Genomic DNA, 14,315 nt, shown 5'->3' on the forward strand with positions numbered 1-14,315 from the left:
CATAATAACTAACATAAACAATTCAATGCAGCTCCAGCAGCGCACAACTTCCCACAAGGGATTTGTAGGGGGCTCAGAAAAGCAGAACCGGGCAGAGACGTAAAAACAGCTCGGTGTTTGTGCCACCCCCAGCAGGTCACTCCTGCTCAGAGCTCCGCTTTCCCCCCTCTCCTTTGTGCAGGCACCACCCGCTGCCGGCTGCCCGCCTCTTGTGCTGGCTCCGGCGCTAAGCTGGCCCTTTCATTCACCGATTCAATGCACCAGACCATCAGAAAACTAATCCAGAAATAAAATAAAAAAAGCCTTAGCTTGCTGCTGAGGTATTGAGATGGGCTCAGGGGGGATTCGACAAGTCGGCATGGGAGGAGTGGGAGCGCAGCAAGTGGGATGTGTTATGCTCCAGGAGCTGCTGGGGAGACCTGCCCTAGATAAAAATGCTATTTTAAGATGTCATAAATATCATTTTTTCTTTAAAATGGTCTAAACTGAGAGGGTCTTAGCTGCTGAGAGGTGAGGTTTTTGATGTGTTTCAAAAAGGCTTAAATGCAGTACTTCTCTTGTGTTTCAACTTCCCCATTTCAAGCATAAAACAAGGAAAGACAAGAAAACAGCTTTTTTTTCTTGTCTGCAGAAAGAAATTGTTACAGATTGCTACAAATCTTGTCCTGTATAGAGGAAAAAGTTTCCAATACTATGGAATTATTGATCAACTTGTGATAAATGTTGACCAATGTTTGAAAGACAAAGAATCACCCCGTATGTGCATCTCTAGAACCCTGCTCAGTTCTATGATCTGAGTAGATTTAAATGGGATAGATCGTAGAATCAAAGAATGGTTTGGGGTGAAGGGACCTTAAAGATTACCTAGTTCTAACTCTTCCATGGGCAGGGAACCTTCCACTAAACCAGGTTGCTCAGAAACTTGGCTTTGAACACTTCCATGGATGGGGCATCTACAAAATTATACAATTATTCACTTGGGCATATTGCAAAGAGAGAATAATCAGTTCTAATCAGAAAATTATGAAGTGTATTAGCATCACGCTTTTAGACAGTATCCATTCACTCCTCAGATTCATGTACTGAACCATGGGAGCTATGGACTGGATTTGTTTAGGATATGATTATTGCTCCATAAAATTTTCCCAGCTGAAGTGTGCAAGGCCCTCACAGGCCACACAAGTGCCTCAGTGAGACAGAGGCTTCTTTGATCTGTACACAGCTATGCTGAAAAAAGTTATTAGCTTTCCTCAGGTTAAAGCACTTAGATCTCTACTGTATTTAGGAATTGTATTTAGGAACACTGCCTTGGAGCAGATGAGTTCCTACCCTTGGCAATGAGAGTCTATAATTAGATACTATTTTTCATAAAAATATAGACTTTTTCTCTCTTGTTTATTAAAGAGACATTCAGTATGAGCAGACATTGGACTGCCTACTTTAAAACAGATCTGTACTGATGAGGCAGCATCTTTGCAATTCTTAAATGGAAAGGACAGGTATTACTTTTAGAGCAGCCCAGTCTAGTGGAAGGTGTCACTGGCCATGGCAGGGGGGTGGAATGAGATTATCTTTAAGGTACCTTCCATCCCAAACCATAAACCCAGGATTATGTGTATCCTATGTCTCTGAGAGCAAATGATCTCTGCTCTTCCTGACCCCTTTCATGAGAAAGTGTTAAGCACATGTAACTGAATAAAACCATAAAAATAATGATGTGTGTAAGTGACCTCAGTTCAGAGCAGTCTTCCCCAAACCTACAAAACTTAATGTACCATTTGCTTATTTGTGTAATTTTGTGGCTTGATGTACAGGTGACCACGTGTGTGGGTGTCCACAGCTTACCCAAGGTGCTGCACAGGACACAAAGCTGTCCTGCTGCCTGAATCCATCCGATTTGACCAGGATGGGGGTTCCCCCTCACCCTTTCCATGGTGGCCCACACCAAGTCCTCCTTCTGCCCTCTCCTCCTGGTCTCAGCCAGGCTTCAGAATCAGCTGAAGGTGAGCCAAGAGCAGAGCCAGACAGCTGGCCAGCTGCACATGTGGGACAATCATGGCAACAATTAATGAGGCAGAGTGACCCCCAAATGCTGCCTTCAATTGCTCTTCCAGTACCAGAAAGTGAGCAGGGGCTGTGCCCAGGCAGCAGACAGCATCACATGTATCAGTAGCTCCTGCTATTCTATAAAGCTCACACACGCCCAGGGAAGGGAAAGATGAGGTATGTAGCCAAAATTAGGTGTATGTATCATAACTCCAGCACATGATGACAGCTAAGGAGAATAAAGCAGAGCTCGCAGTGGTACATGCTAAGTGTCATCACACATACCTCTGCTCATCCCGACATGTTCTAACAGAGCAAAGCCTCGGCTCCATCTGCAAGCTTTCTTTTTTTTTCTTCCTTCCACTCTCTTAAAAAATATTCCTAGATGTGGTATCTTTCCAAGCAATGTACAAAACATGTAAATTCCGATTTCAATTTTGTAACTACAAGCCCAAAACGCAGCTATTTTCCAAGAGGCGCTCAGCCGATATGGCTCCCATCACTTTGGCAGAGACATGGCATAGCTACACCTCTCACAAAGGAATTCCGTAACAAAACGAGTTTTTACATGCTGGGACTGAATATTTTTAAACAGCACTCTCTGCCAACTTCAAGTTTCAGCTATATTTGTGCAACTAAAAAAAATCCCAAAATACCCAACCCCCCCCCAAAAAAAATCACATGTATGTTTCTATACAAGATTAAGCTGCATTTCTGGTTAACCTCAGAATTATTTCATTTTTATATAAACATTTAATGGGAAAGTTTAACTTCTTCCCTTCAATGAGGAAAAGGAAGCCAAGCCACTAGAAAAACAGTCTTTCTGTGTGTGTGTGTGTGTGTGTGTGCATGCACTCATTTTAATTAAAAGTAATTAAGAGAATCCTGTGTTCTCACTCACAGTCTGCTGGTGCTGCAGAGGGCCTGGACACAGAGCCAAGGGTATTCTGCCGAACGCCGCTGGCAAGAGAGATTGGATTATGCAACTAAAAATTTAAAACTAGAAGACTTCATCATTAGCTGTGGCTGTCATGAGTTTCTCCCTAGGAAAAAAAAAAACCCTGTATAAAACAGATTTGGCAGCTCCTACCTTATGAAACCTATCAGGGTGGAGGTGTTAAATGGTTGCTGTGTTTGCTTGCTTGCTTTTCAGATTTCGAGGCACTTACGAGGTTGGGTGATATACTCAGTGTATTCCCTGTTTCTTACACTGGAAGATAATTCTTGCCCTTCTTTTCTCAAGTTTAACCTGAGCAGAGGCTTCAGTCTCCTATCAAAACAAAGCAAATTAAAGCAATTCTGCAAAAAGAACTGGAGGAAGTGCTCTCCCTTCCCTAAATTTTTTCTTTTGTCAATAGAGCACAGCCAGTCTAGAACTGTCTTTCATCTCCTTTCAGCTCCAGCCTCATTTCTATTACATTATATCATCATTTCAAGGTAGCTACAACCCTAAACTTTTGAATCCAAGTAGCAAAGAAGGAAAGCAAAAAAAATTCTTTTTTCATGGGTTCATTTAAACTCTGCCTTTCGTCCTGTCTTTGGAGCCATGGCAAATATTGTCCTGATTTGGATCTTACACAACAGGTTAAAAATAGCAACTGTAGTTACCTACATATGAGCTATCATAATACAATACAGTAAAAGCAAACTCAGTTAAAAATAATGATAAATCTTCTAGAGACTTAGTTTTTCTGTCAGTTTGGAGAGAAAACACACAAATCCAACAATAATAAGAGTTATACTTTCTGGGTGACACCTGCATACACATCTAGGTTGAGGCAGGAGGTGAGAAAAGACATTTGGGGAGAACACACATAGGCCTTTGGACTGCAAAATGAATAATGTCCTTAATGGAAGCTCTCTAGCTTTTATTTATTGGGTTCTCAGTTCCTGGAAGGTGCAAGATGTCTCCTGTGGAGTCTCTATTTCCTCAGCAGAAAGCCAGAGGAAATTTCAAGCTGTTTCTAAGATTACCTCTTGGAGCTTCCTATGGCACCAGCTGCTCATGCTTCCCAGGAAAATCAGGGAGGAGGACTACTGCATGTCTGTATTCCAGGGAGGCAGTGTGGCTGGGAGGACAGGCAGATCGAGAAAGCAATGCCAATAAGCCCCAGCAAAATGCCTTTGCGTACGATTATTACTCCTAAAGGAGGAAGCAAAAAATGCTGGAAAAGAATTTATACAAGTTTTAATGCAGGTTCTGCTTGTGCAAGAAATGAAATAATTACAGCAAGAAAAGAAACCACGAATGATGCAAATATATGGAACAAGAAAAGTGGGGTACCAACAATTACCTTGAGTTAAGGATTGATGGAAGGGTTATATTTTAATGGAAGAGAAAGTCAATTAAGGTGTCTGCTTTGCCACTGTTAACATTACAGCTTGTAATTTGGGTGCCCTCCTCCAGCTGAGGAAACTGAATCCACATAGTGTCTGAAAGTCATCCAGATCTGCTTAGCCCATGGATAACAGATCTAATTTAACAAGTTCTTCTCTTTCATATACCTAAACTCCTTCTCCATTTGTGCCATGTTATTGCAAAAACCTCCTTGGTCTCTTGGGTTTTCTCCTACTCCTTCCTCGTCTAGGCAAGACAGTGTAATGCACATTTCCAACACTATGAAGGCTTAGAAAACAGGTCACTTGAGTTTCTCTTCACAAAGATGCTTTACATTCAAAATTTACCCTCAGCATTTCGGCAAATATGCACAGGGGGAAGCAAAGGAGTCTCCCTTCCCCTTCCTCCATGTTGTATACAGTTTTTCTTTCTAATGCTAACAGCATTTCAACTTCTTAGAAGTTGCATTCTAGCATGATACTCAAACAATTGAGGCTGGAAAATAATGAAATTTATCCTTAATAGTGTTCAAGGGTGGTGGGGATGATGCCCAAAGGGGGATGCCACAAGAGCAAGCTCAGAAACTCTAACAGAACTAAGGACCCTAAGACCCTAAAAAGCCACTAAGAAACATACAACCAGTGACAGGACAGTCCTGAAGTGATCCTGAGGGACACTTTGAGGGACACTTACAAATTGAAGTCACCATCAGGTTTCTTGCCTCCTGCTGTAGGGCTGGTTTGCCTACCAGAATTTGAGTATATATATAATATATAAGTATATAATACACAGGAAAAGACCATCTGCTCCTCTTACCTGCGGTGCTGTGAGTGCCCTCCTCTTGCTACAGCCTGCAGCATACATACACCTTCTCCTGAACTTCCATAAATATTTTACTGTGCTGAATTGTGTGGCCAAGTTATCTAATGACACAGTAAAGCACAATTGCTCTCTCTGGAGCAATTCCATCCTAACAGGTTCAGGAATCACCCAGCAACCCACTTTGCATGGCACAGAGGAGGATTTTAAGGCAGACAGCATCCAACAGCACGTGCCAAGTGGCCATGAGTCGATGAGGTGGAAAAAAAGAAGACACCTTAATTGTAACATTGACTTTGCCCTTAGCAGATGCTGCTCTGTCTGCCTTGTGTGGGTATCTACAGCTGGTATTGTTTCCAGACCCTTGTCAAGAGCTGAGTTCAGGAGATTTGCTCAGGAATTGCCTGTGTGCATGAGAAAGTGTGAACTTCCCACTTCCCCGTGCATTGTATTTACTCATTTCATGTTAGATGTACAGATAGTAGGACTCAGACAGAAAGTCTTAACACATCTGCAAAAACAATAAAAGGTGACCAAAAGAATGAAGACACCACATCCAGGATGCTGCCACAGAAGCGCAGTTTTCCATACTGAACCAAAAACCAAATGCTATTTTCTCTCAGTTTTGTAATTATTCAGTACGGCAAAAGAGCAGATGTTCTCAACATTTCCTACTTGGTATCATATTTATTACTTTTCGTGCTATCTGGGAGATTTTGATATCAATCATTTGTTTTCTATGGGGTGAGCAAGTTTTACATGCATGAAATGTCACAGGGAAGCTGGGCTTTATTCCTTCCTTTTGTTTTGTGAGACACCACACGACTGGTACTTCCCTCAGCAGCCCACACTTGGTGAAGGTGCTTGTTTTAGCTCAAAGGGCTGTGACTGAGAAAGCCTCTCTTGTGCTGCAGTGTGCACCTCCTATTTATCAAGTGACTTCCATATCAAATGGATAACTCTGAGACTTGGAATGGCCACAGCATCACAGTGACACTCTGGCACTGAAGCTCTTTTTCCCCCCATGTAACCATGCTGGGAACAGCAGCCGTAGCACCAGGGAGCCTGAAACAATATGGGACTCTCACTCTGCCTCATTAAATGCTATTTTGCTAAATTAAAGGCCACAAGTCATATTGTATCCATAAGCACATGCATGCCACAGGCCTTTCCCCTTCCTACATTTCCCTCAGCTGTGGATCATGCAAAATCCCATGGAAAACATATTTCAGCTTTTGGGTTGGGTTTTTTTGGTGTTTTTTTTTTGGTGAGAACAGGACTTTCTACCCCTCAGTGGACACAGCACTCAAACCACACTGCCAAATATTATATGATGTCCTTTCCAGAGTTAATTTTTAATTTCCTGACTCCACTGCACGAGAAATTTTCAAACTGTCTTGGCGGTCACTTAGAGGCATGTGCAGACCTAACTGCAGGTGTGAATGTGGTGTCAGCCCAAATGCAAACCTCCAGACTGAGTGATGAATTTCTGTAGAATTAGTTCCTTGGTTGAATCAAGTTCCAGAGAGACCCGTAGCCCAAGGATCGACTGCAAAATGTAACGCAAAGGGTGTGAGCCTTTCTTGCCCCAGCCTGCAGCCAGGCCAGGCAGTTGTTTTCAATGTGTCACTCAAAAACCCGGTGATTTTCTATTTTCATTTTTTAATGCCACAATTCATAACCCACAGATGTTGTGCACGGCTAAAAATCCTGGCACCCTCTCCTCTAAGAGTCTCTCCTGGTATTCAATTTTCTTTGCTTTACCTTAAGTCACCCTAATCATGCTGACATCTACTATCGATGATTATATTAGTCCTAAAAGATCCTTAAACAAATGAAAAGGACTGACTTCCACTCCTAAAGTTCTGCTTCCAATTTTCTAAAGGAAATTAAATAATGTATAAATCAAATGCTGGGCGCAGGCCCAGGCAGCTGAACATCGCTTTGTCCTTTCAAAGTGAAGACGAAGTGTCTGCTAGGGAAGGGACAAGCCAAGAGAAATAAAGCTTAACCTCAGCTCCATGTGAAAGTGATTTGGGATAATCGGGGGAATCTGCAAAGAGGTTAAAGTGGGGACCACATACTAACAGGGGAACTTCACACAATGATCAAAAATATATCAAGAGCTGACCTTCACCTGGAGGAGCTGCAGAGCCCTGACAGCTTTGTTACACCAGAGCAGAGTGTGAAGGGCAGGAGGAAGAAGAGATGAGCAGGAAGTAAAGAAATCTATTTATGGCTGACGTTTGTCATGTCTTGGCAATCTTATCAGGATGAGTTTTTTTTGGTTTTGCAAGATTTATAACTAAGTACTGCCTGACAACCTTGCAGTAAGTGTGCACACTACTTCCCAGTTCTCCTTTAGCTAGTACACATTACTTAGATTATTAAATCAACCACCAAGGGACTTCCTAATTTATGTACTACTGATGGACTGCTGATCTTTCTCTTTAACACAGTATATGTATCTAGAACGGGAAAAAAAAACCAGTAAAATGTGCTGGATTTCTTCCTGGTATTATTTTCTGAGCAAGTGATTGCTTTAATTGCCACAAGGCATTTCTTTAAGCTGTTGGGAGCAGATGTACTTTGTAATATGATTTCTTGATTAAAAGAAGATCTTAATCAAGTCTATACTGCTTAAACATGAGTTCACGCTGACATTTTTGCACACAGAAGGGTAGGTTTGAAATCTCTGCTCAGCACTAGACTTCGTGGTTAGGGTCAGCTTAACCCTGTTCACATAAACCAAACTTTGGTGGAGAGAAAAAGATGTGACAGGCAACTATCAGTGTCCCAACTACGTACACTCATATTTCCAAAATATTCCTCTCCTCATCTTTACAAAGTACAGAATATTTCAGACGTGATGCACGTGGCCCTTAAGCTTAGATGGTGGAGAATTCTCATCTTTACACTTTCTTGAGAAACCTGTGAAATTGTTTTCAGCACTGCCACTCTGCAGTCGTTTGGTCTGTCACCACATGAACTGAGCAGCTGGCAAAGCAGGGACAGCCACGTAACACATGTGAACGTGAATTCAACACACATCTTGCTTAGCTGTTGCAAACCCGTCAGGGAATGCTTCACTGTTTAAAAAAACCCAAAACATAGAACCACAAATTAAATTCTTATAAATTTATTTCCCTTTTAAAAAGAAGAGGCTGTATACACACTCTTTTATTGTAGAGTTGAAGTACACAATGAGTGCCATTTAATGGGATGCAAATTCATCTGAGCAAATTCATCAAACACCCTTGATTCAGAAGAACCAATGGGTTTAGTGGGTTCACAGACTTGTAATTTACCCACGGGTATCCACGTCTTTCACAAAAGCTATAAAATGTTAGAACACGCTTCGGGAATGTTATTACCGTAAAAGAGGCAATTCAACCAGCCTGTGAGCAGGGAGATTCTCCCATCCATCTCCCTGTCTTCTGACAGACTCACTGCAAATGAAGCACCAGCCCAGGCTATGGCTGTGTTTGAAAAAGCAAAGCGAGCAGTGGAACTGAGGGGGATTTCATGGCACACACAAACACTGCCAGAATTAACTCCTCTGTCAGACCTCCAAGTTTCACATCACTTTGTCTCTGCAGGTCCCCAAACATCAATAGCAAGAATTAAAAAAAACAAACCAGAACGAAGGATGGGAAGAAGTAGGACGTTTTCACAGAGTGTGGTTGTTTGCCATCCTTGGATTTAAACAAAACCAGGCGCACAGTGTGCTACTCACACATGAAAAGAGAAGAGCCAAGAAAGGAAGGAGAGGCTTCTCTCTTTTCCTCTCCCCCTGTTTCAAGAAAGCATCCCTGAAAGCATACAGGCATCTGTTTTGGGTTCCTCTGACGTCAGCAAACACCACTGAAGTAAAGCACATGCTTAAGTATGCTCCAAGTCCCTTATCTGATTTTAATAATTGGAAGCCAAATGGAAGCTATAAGTCATTGAGCAGGACAATGAACAAACAAGACCTTTTTTGCCTTTAAGGTGATGGTACCTAGTGGCTCTGCAAAGCTTTGGACTCAATAATATTCACTATCAGAAGTAGAGATGGATTTTTAATGCAGGATTCAGTCAAATTACGAACGCTAAAATTCATGCTCTGGTCACAGAGAGAGGTTGTGACTAATGACAGTGTGTCACATTCCTTTGGTGCTTGATATTTCTACCTATTTTTTATATATTGATGTCTCCAGTGAAAGGAAAATAGGAAGAAACTCTGGTCCAATGCTACTCATCCCTGGCAGGTCATTTTGTTGTGGTCAGCAGCTCAGGCAGTGTGTGGTTGGTGCTCTTGGAGAGTTTGGGAGAGGGATGAGAAATGTAGGAGAGGAGTATGAAATATGGTCTTTTCCACAAGCCTCTGTGAAGCATTACCTGCCAAGGATCCTGGCAGAGTTAGGCAAAAGTCACTCCTGACTGAATGTAGGATTGCAGTCTTGGCTCTGTCACAAATGTCATTTGTCACCACCTAGCAAGCTCTGCTGATCCCTGGGGTGAGCTGCCTCTCTCAGGTCAGAGCTCATTCATGTCCCAGACCTCAGGGACCATCAGCAGTGGAGGGGTCACAGCAGCCACTGCAGTCCCTGGCATGCCATGGGAGTTACTGCAGTGGGATATAATTCCTCAGTAACAGGCAGGATCAAGTCCTAAATTAGCAATTCCTGGAGTTCATTAAGTTTATTCATCCTTAGGCCAATTAACCTGCTGGCCTAACTCCCCTGGGGATTGTGCCAGCAAAGATTTTGGCCTAATAATTTCAGATTAATTTCTGTATCATCATCTTTGTGTGGCTTTGGGAAGACTATTTGTATATCCTGCTACAGACCTTGTGGAAGCAAACACTAATTATGAAGGAAAATCTTTGACTCCACAACTACTCTTCCAAAATTAAAAAGAGTAGTCTAGACCACGGACATTCAAATCCCAGGTGGAAATATGTTTAACAAATATGGAAAGTGAATACTTTCCTGTATATTGCTTTGTGAGTTATTAGCACCTAAATAGTCTCCATGGTCAAAAGTGTATTAATGAGCTGGAAGACAAAGTGATGTAATCAGGAGGGATCAGCAGTAATTTCTCCTGCAGAAGATTTACATGCAGCAGCCATGTGTGTTTGTTTATGGTCTCTACATCTGGTAATGAGCTCTCGACACGATGGAAAGCTGCGGTGGAATAATGCGCCCTGTTCCTCACACGCGCTAATTAATGCTCTATTTAATCTGGGAAAAGGCACTTTAAAAATAAACACTCATTTCCAGCAGACCATAAAGGATAGGTAACAACTGAATCACTCCACACAGGCCTGGTGTGTAGCAACCTCTCAAGCATTAAAAAAGTTGAGTTTTAAGGCCCAGGGTACCACAGGAAGAGTGTGTGCACACACAAATCTCTCCAGCATTACAAACATACACTAATAGGCCCTAGATACCCTAGAGACAATCAAAGCTAGAGTGATAATCTGTAGGAATGACAAAAGCCACTAAGAGATGGCAGAGCTAAAACATTCCCCATGACACCAGGTTTTAAACTATGTTTTGTGTTCACAAAACACCTACAGTGATGCTGCTGGCCATCACCTCATCCACCCCATTCTCACAATTGATAACATGAGCAATAAATCATCATTTCCACAATGACAGGAAAAGCAGCCTGTGCAAAGATGGTTGGACCTTGTATTCCAACTGACAAAAAAGGCCTGGGAGATGGTGTCCAGCCTGTCTTCTGCCCACAGGGTTGCCTGCTGAGGGGGGAATGCAGTGTCCTAAGCTTCTGCTGGAGTCATTCCACTGCTTTTAGTCACTTCAGCAAGGCCTTGTCTCCACAGGATGTTGTGCTGGAACAGCTACTGCATTTACATTCACACCCTATCTCATTCCAGGATAACTTCCTCACATTGACATGCCCTCAGAAGTACAAGAGCATTCGTCTGTGGCTGCATTTAGCCCTAGGCTGGAGTCTCACGAGGTAGCAGAGAATAGAGATTTGGCTTTATCTTATAAACTCTGCTAATATATCTCACCGCCCTTTGGATTGGAGCCAGCTTCTCTCCAATCTCCCAACCATTTCCCACAGAAAACTTGTACTTTCTTTAGCTCGTGAAAGAAGACAAAAATCAGGAAAATCAGAGGGATTGCACAGAATGAAAAGCCTGTGTGAGCTGTATGCAAGAGCAAATTTCCCAGCCTGAGATACCAGAGCTATGAAATGGCCCCTTTTAGTGACAGAGAAATTGCCCTGGCAGCTAAAAGAAAACCTGCTTAGGCTACAAGTATGGAGGAACAGCACTTAAGAGATCTGGGATGGTTCTAAAGATAAATTAGGTAAAACAGAGCAAATGTACAAGTATAGAGTGAAACTTTTCATGGTTATTGAAGTGGCAGTGTGAAAACAGTGTTTCTCCTGCCAGGCACAATTCCTACCCTCGCACTTACACATCCAGTGTAGGGAGTTTGCAGCTCAGGACTTCTTGTATGCTCCTCAGCTGCAATAAAAAAAGGCATTTTTGCAGTGCTCCCAGCTCAGGCCCCCATCCACACCCACTGAGACCATCTGACACATCCCTGCCTCCCTGGTTTGGATTCCCCAGAGCAAGGAGAGAGGATCAAGGGGCAACCACATGTCCAATATGAATGGTGAATTGTCAAAATGGAACCAGCAACTCCCCAAAACTAGTTTGGTTTCAGGAACAGAATGTGCAGGCTGCAGTCTGGAGATGCGTGCCGGGCTCCGCCACAACAGTAAGTGTAGGTGAACAAGTGGCAAATCATTTCTAGAGGTGGCCAGTCCACTCTGCACTTCCACCTAGGCTTTTCTGACAAAAAAAAAATATGGTTTTTAGTCAGTGCCTGAATCTCCATGGGTTCCAAGGTCTGCAGAGCATGTTCTGCTTAGACTTGCTCTTTTTTTTTTTTGTTCAGAGACAAAACAAGCCAGGGCTTCAAACCATGCAGGGTTTTAATGCTGCAGAATCCCCACATACCCACTTCCTCTCTTTCCTCAGCTCTTCTCTATCTGATTTACTGTTTACTTACAGACCATATGGGAAACATGTCGGGAAAGCACGCATCCGGGTTCACATCCACAATAAATACTTTTTATGACTATTCCCATGACCTGCAGCAACAGACTAGATTAGTCGCCCACAACTATGTATAATCACACCATCATTTAAATACATTTTCAAAACAGTATGCTCTGAGATACAGATCAACTAAATATTCCTCTTTCTAAAACCTATTTCCTACAACTTTTCCATTTCCACCTGAGACAGAAAGTCTTATCTTTCAACTGTGGAGTCAATATAAACAGAAGAACACAAACACCTGGGTCCATGCAAAAGTGCAGCCAGCAAATTATCAGTCTGGGCTGCTCAGTTTTCTTAGAATTATAAAGTGAAACAGGTAAAAGAGCTGAAAATAGATGTTGATGCTCAAGTGCATCTATTAAAATGTGAAAACCCCCCTCTTTTTTATTCTCTGTTTCATAAAACCAAACTCCCTCTAGTTTTTAAGTTCATCCAAAAGCAGAATTGCAAAAGCATTCTATTCTGCTGAATAGAGTGTAGAACATTTCTCAAGCAGAATATATTATTTAATCCAAAGCCAAATAAACGAAGGGTCAAATTCAACCTCACCCATTCCATTTAGAAACAGAATTGAAAGGAAACCTTGAAAAAGTAATTTTGAATTTAAATACTTAAAATTCTTTCAAAGGTGAAACATTCTGAATTCTGTTTCCAATTAAAAAAGTTAGGTCAGTGATACAGAACTAAAGAAATTACTGAATTTAGTGTTTCTGAATAAATTTTTACCAGAAGAAAGTCTAAAGTAAAATTTATAAAAGTAAAATTAATCTCTATATTTTTTCCCACGTAAGTAATGAGACAGCTATGTCCTGTACTGCTCCATCTTATTCTGGATTTAAATATTTCTTTTTCATTTCCCATCAACCTGTGGGTTGAAGAAAAATTTGCTGTGTCCCCTTTGCTTTGGGAAATGGTTCTGGTAGTCTTTAACTCACAACTGGAAGGAGCAAAGAATGCCTGTAGCTCTCCCCCACCTCCTCTCCCTGTGGAACCTGGCAAGCTCATCTGCTGCAGGATACTTGGAGAACATCTCCTCGGCCAAACTGACTGATTGCATCATGTTCCAATCCTTAACCAGAGCACACGGAAATATTCCTTCTGTTGAATGCATAAAGATTAAAAAAATAGATTTCACAAGGTAACTTGGCTTTTTAGAGCTCTATGGTTTTATGAAATGGAGGTTGGATGTTGTTTCTACAGGCAGATGTTGGATACTGTTGTAACCTTCTACAAATGAAAAGGGGGTTTGTTTTCCCTCTTTTTAAGGAATGCTTTACCCACAGGTTTTTGAGATGAAGTGCAGAGCACTGTAAAAGTGTTCCCATCTCACTGCAAGGCTGGCAAAGCCGTGAGCAAGGGCTCAGCTGGAAGCACCTGAGTGAGCCTGATGCTGTCAGAGAAGGATCCTGCAGGAGGGCCCTGCTGAAGCACCTGGGAGCAGCTTTCCCGGGAAAGCCGAGCGCTGGCTGTCAGGGGCACGCCAGCCCCGCCACTGAGCCTGCTTTGCGGAGTCAGCCTGTTCCTGGAACAGCCAGAGATCCATCTCTGCCGGCCTCCTCTGCCAGCTCTGAAAACGTCGGGTCTGGAAAATGGTTTAAAACTGCACATTTCCGTTCAGTGGGCCCTCTTGTTGTTCTGCTTGTTTGGGGGCAGGAGCAGGAAGGGTCATTACATGGTGGAAAAGCAAAAAACCACATTTTCGTGGGCAATTGCTATATTAATATGTATCACTTTACATACACAGTACATCTACATATGGAACCTATTATTACTGAGGAAATGTTTTTTTAATGAGGAAGACTGAACAATACTTAAGAGAGAAAATGTTCAAACCAATGTTAATTTGCAGCAGAAGTAACAAAATATTTTAATAAAAAACAGTAACAAGAACTGGCCCTCCTATCCAGGATCAGCCCGCTCCTGTGTTCACACCTTGAGAACAGAATTTGACTTCCACAGCTTTTCCAACTTTTGCAAACCTCCTAAAACTGAAATCCAAACTCCAACTGAAGGACTTTTAAT

General features: G+C 42.2%; 1 protein-coding gene and 1 long non-coding RNA gene across 9 annotated transcripts in view; both read right to left on the bottom strand.

The window, feature by feature from the left end:
• AFG2A (AAA ATPase AFG2A) overlaps nt 1–14,315 on the bottom strand; it is a 161,121-nt gene that overhangs the window by 5,166 nt on the left and 141,640 nt on the right. The gene's annotated exons all lie outside the window — the stretch shown is intronic.
• On the bottom strand, nt 2,948–4,211 carry LOC147653286 (uncharacterized). The gene is made up of 3 exons (XR_015287322.1): nt 4,021–4,211; nt 3,216–3,316; nt 2,948–3,089 (listed from the first exon to the last, which is right to left on the bottom strand). It is a non-coding gene; the product is annotated as an uncharacterized LOC147653286 (long non-coding RNA).

The sequence above is a fragment of the Cyanistes caeruleus genome, chromosome 5 (assembly GCF_971803275.1).
Source record: "Cyanistes caeruleus chromosome 5, bCyaCae1.hap1.1, whole genome shotgun sequence".
Taxonomy (NCBI): domain Eukaryota; kingdom Metazoa; phylum Chordata; class Aves; order Passeriformes; family Paridae; genus Cyanistes; species Cyanistes caeruleus.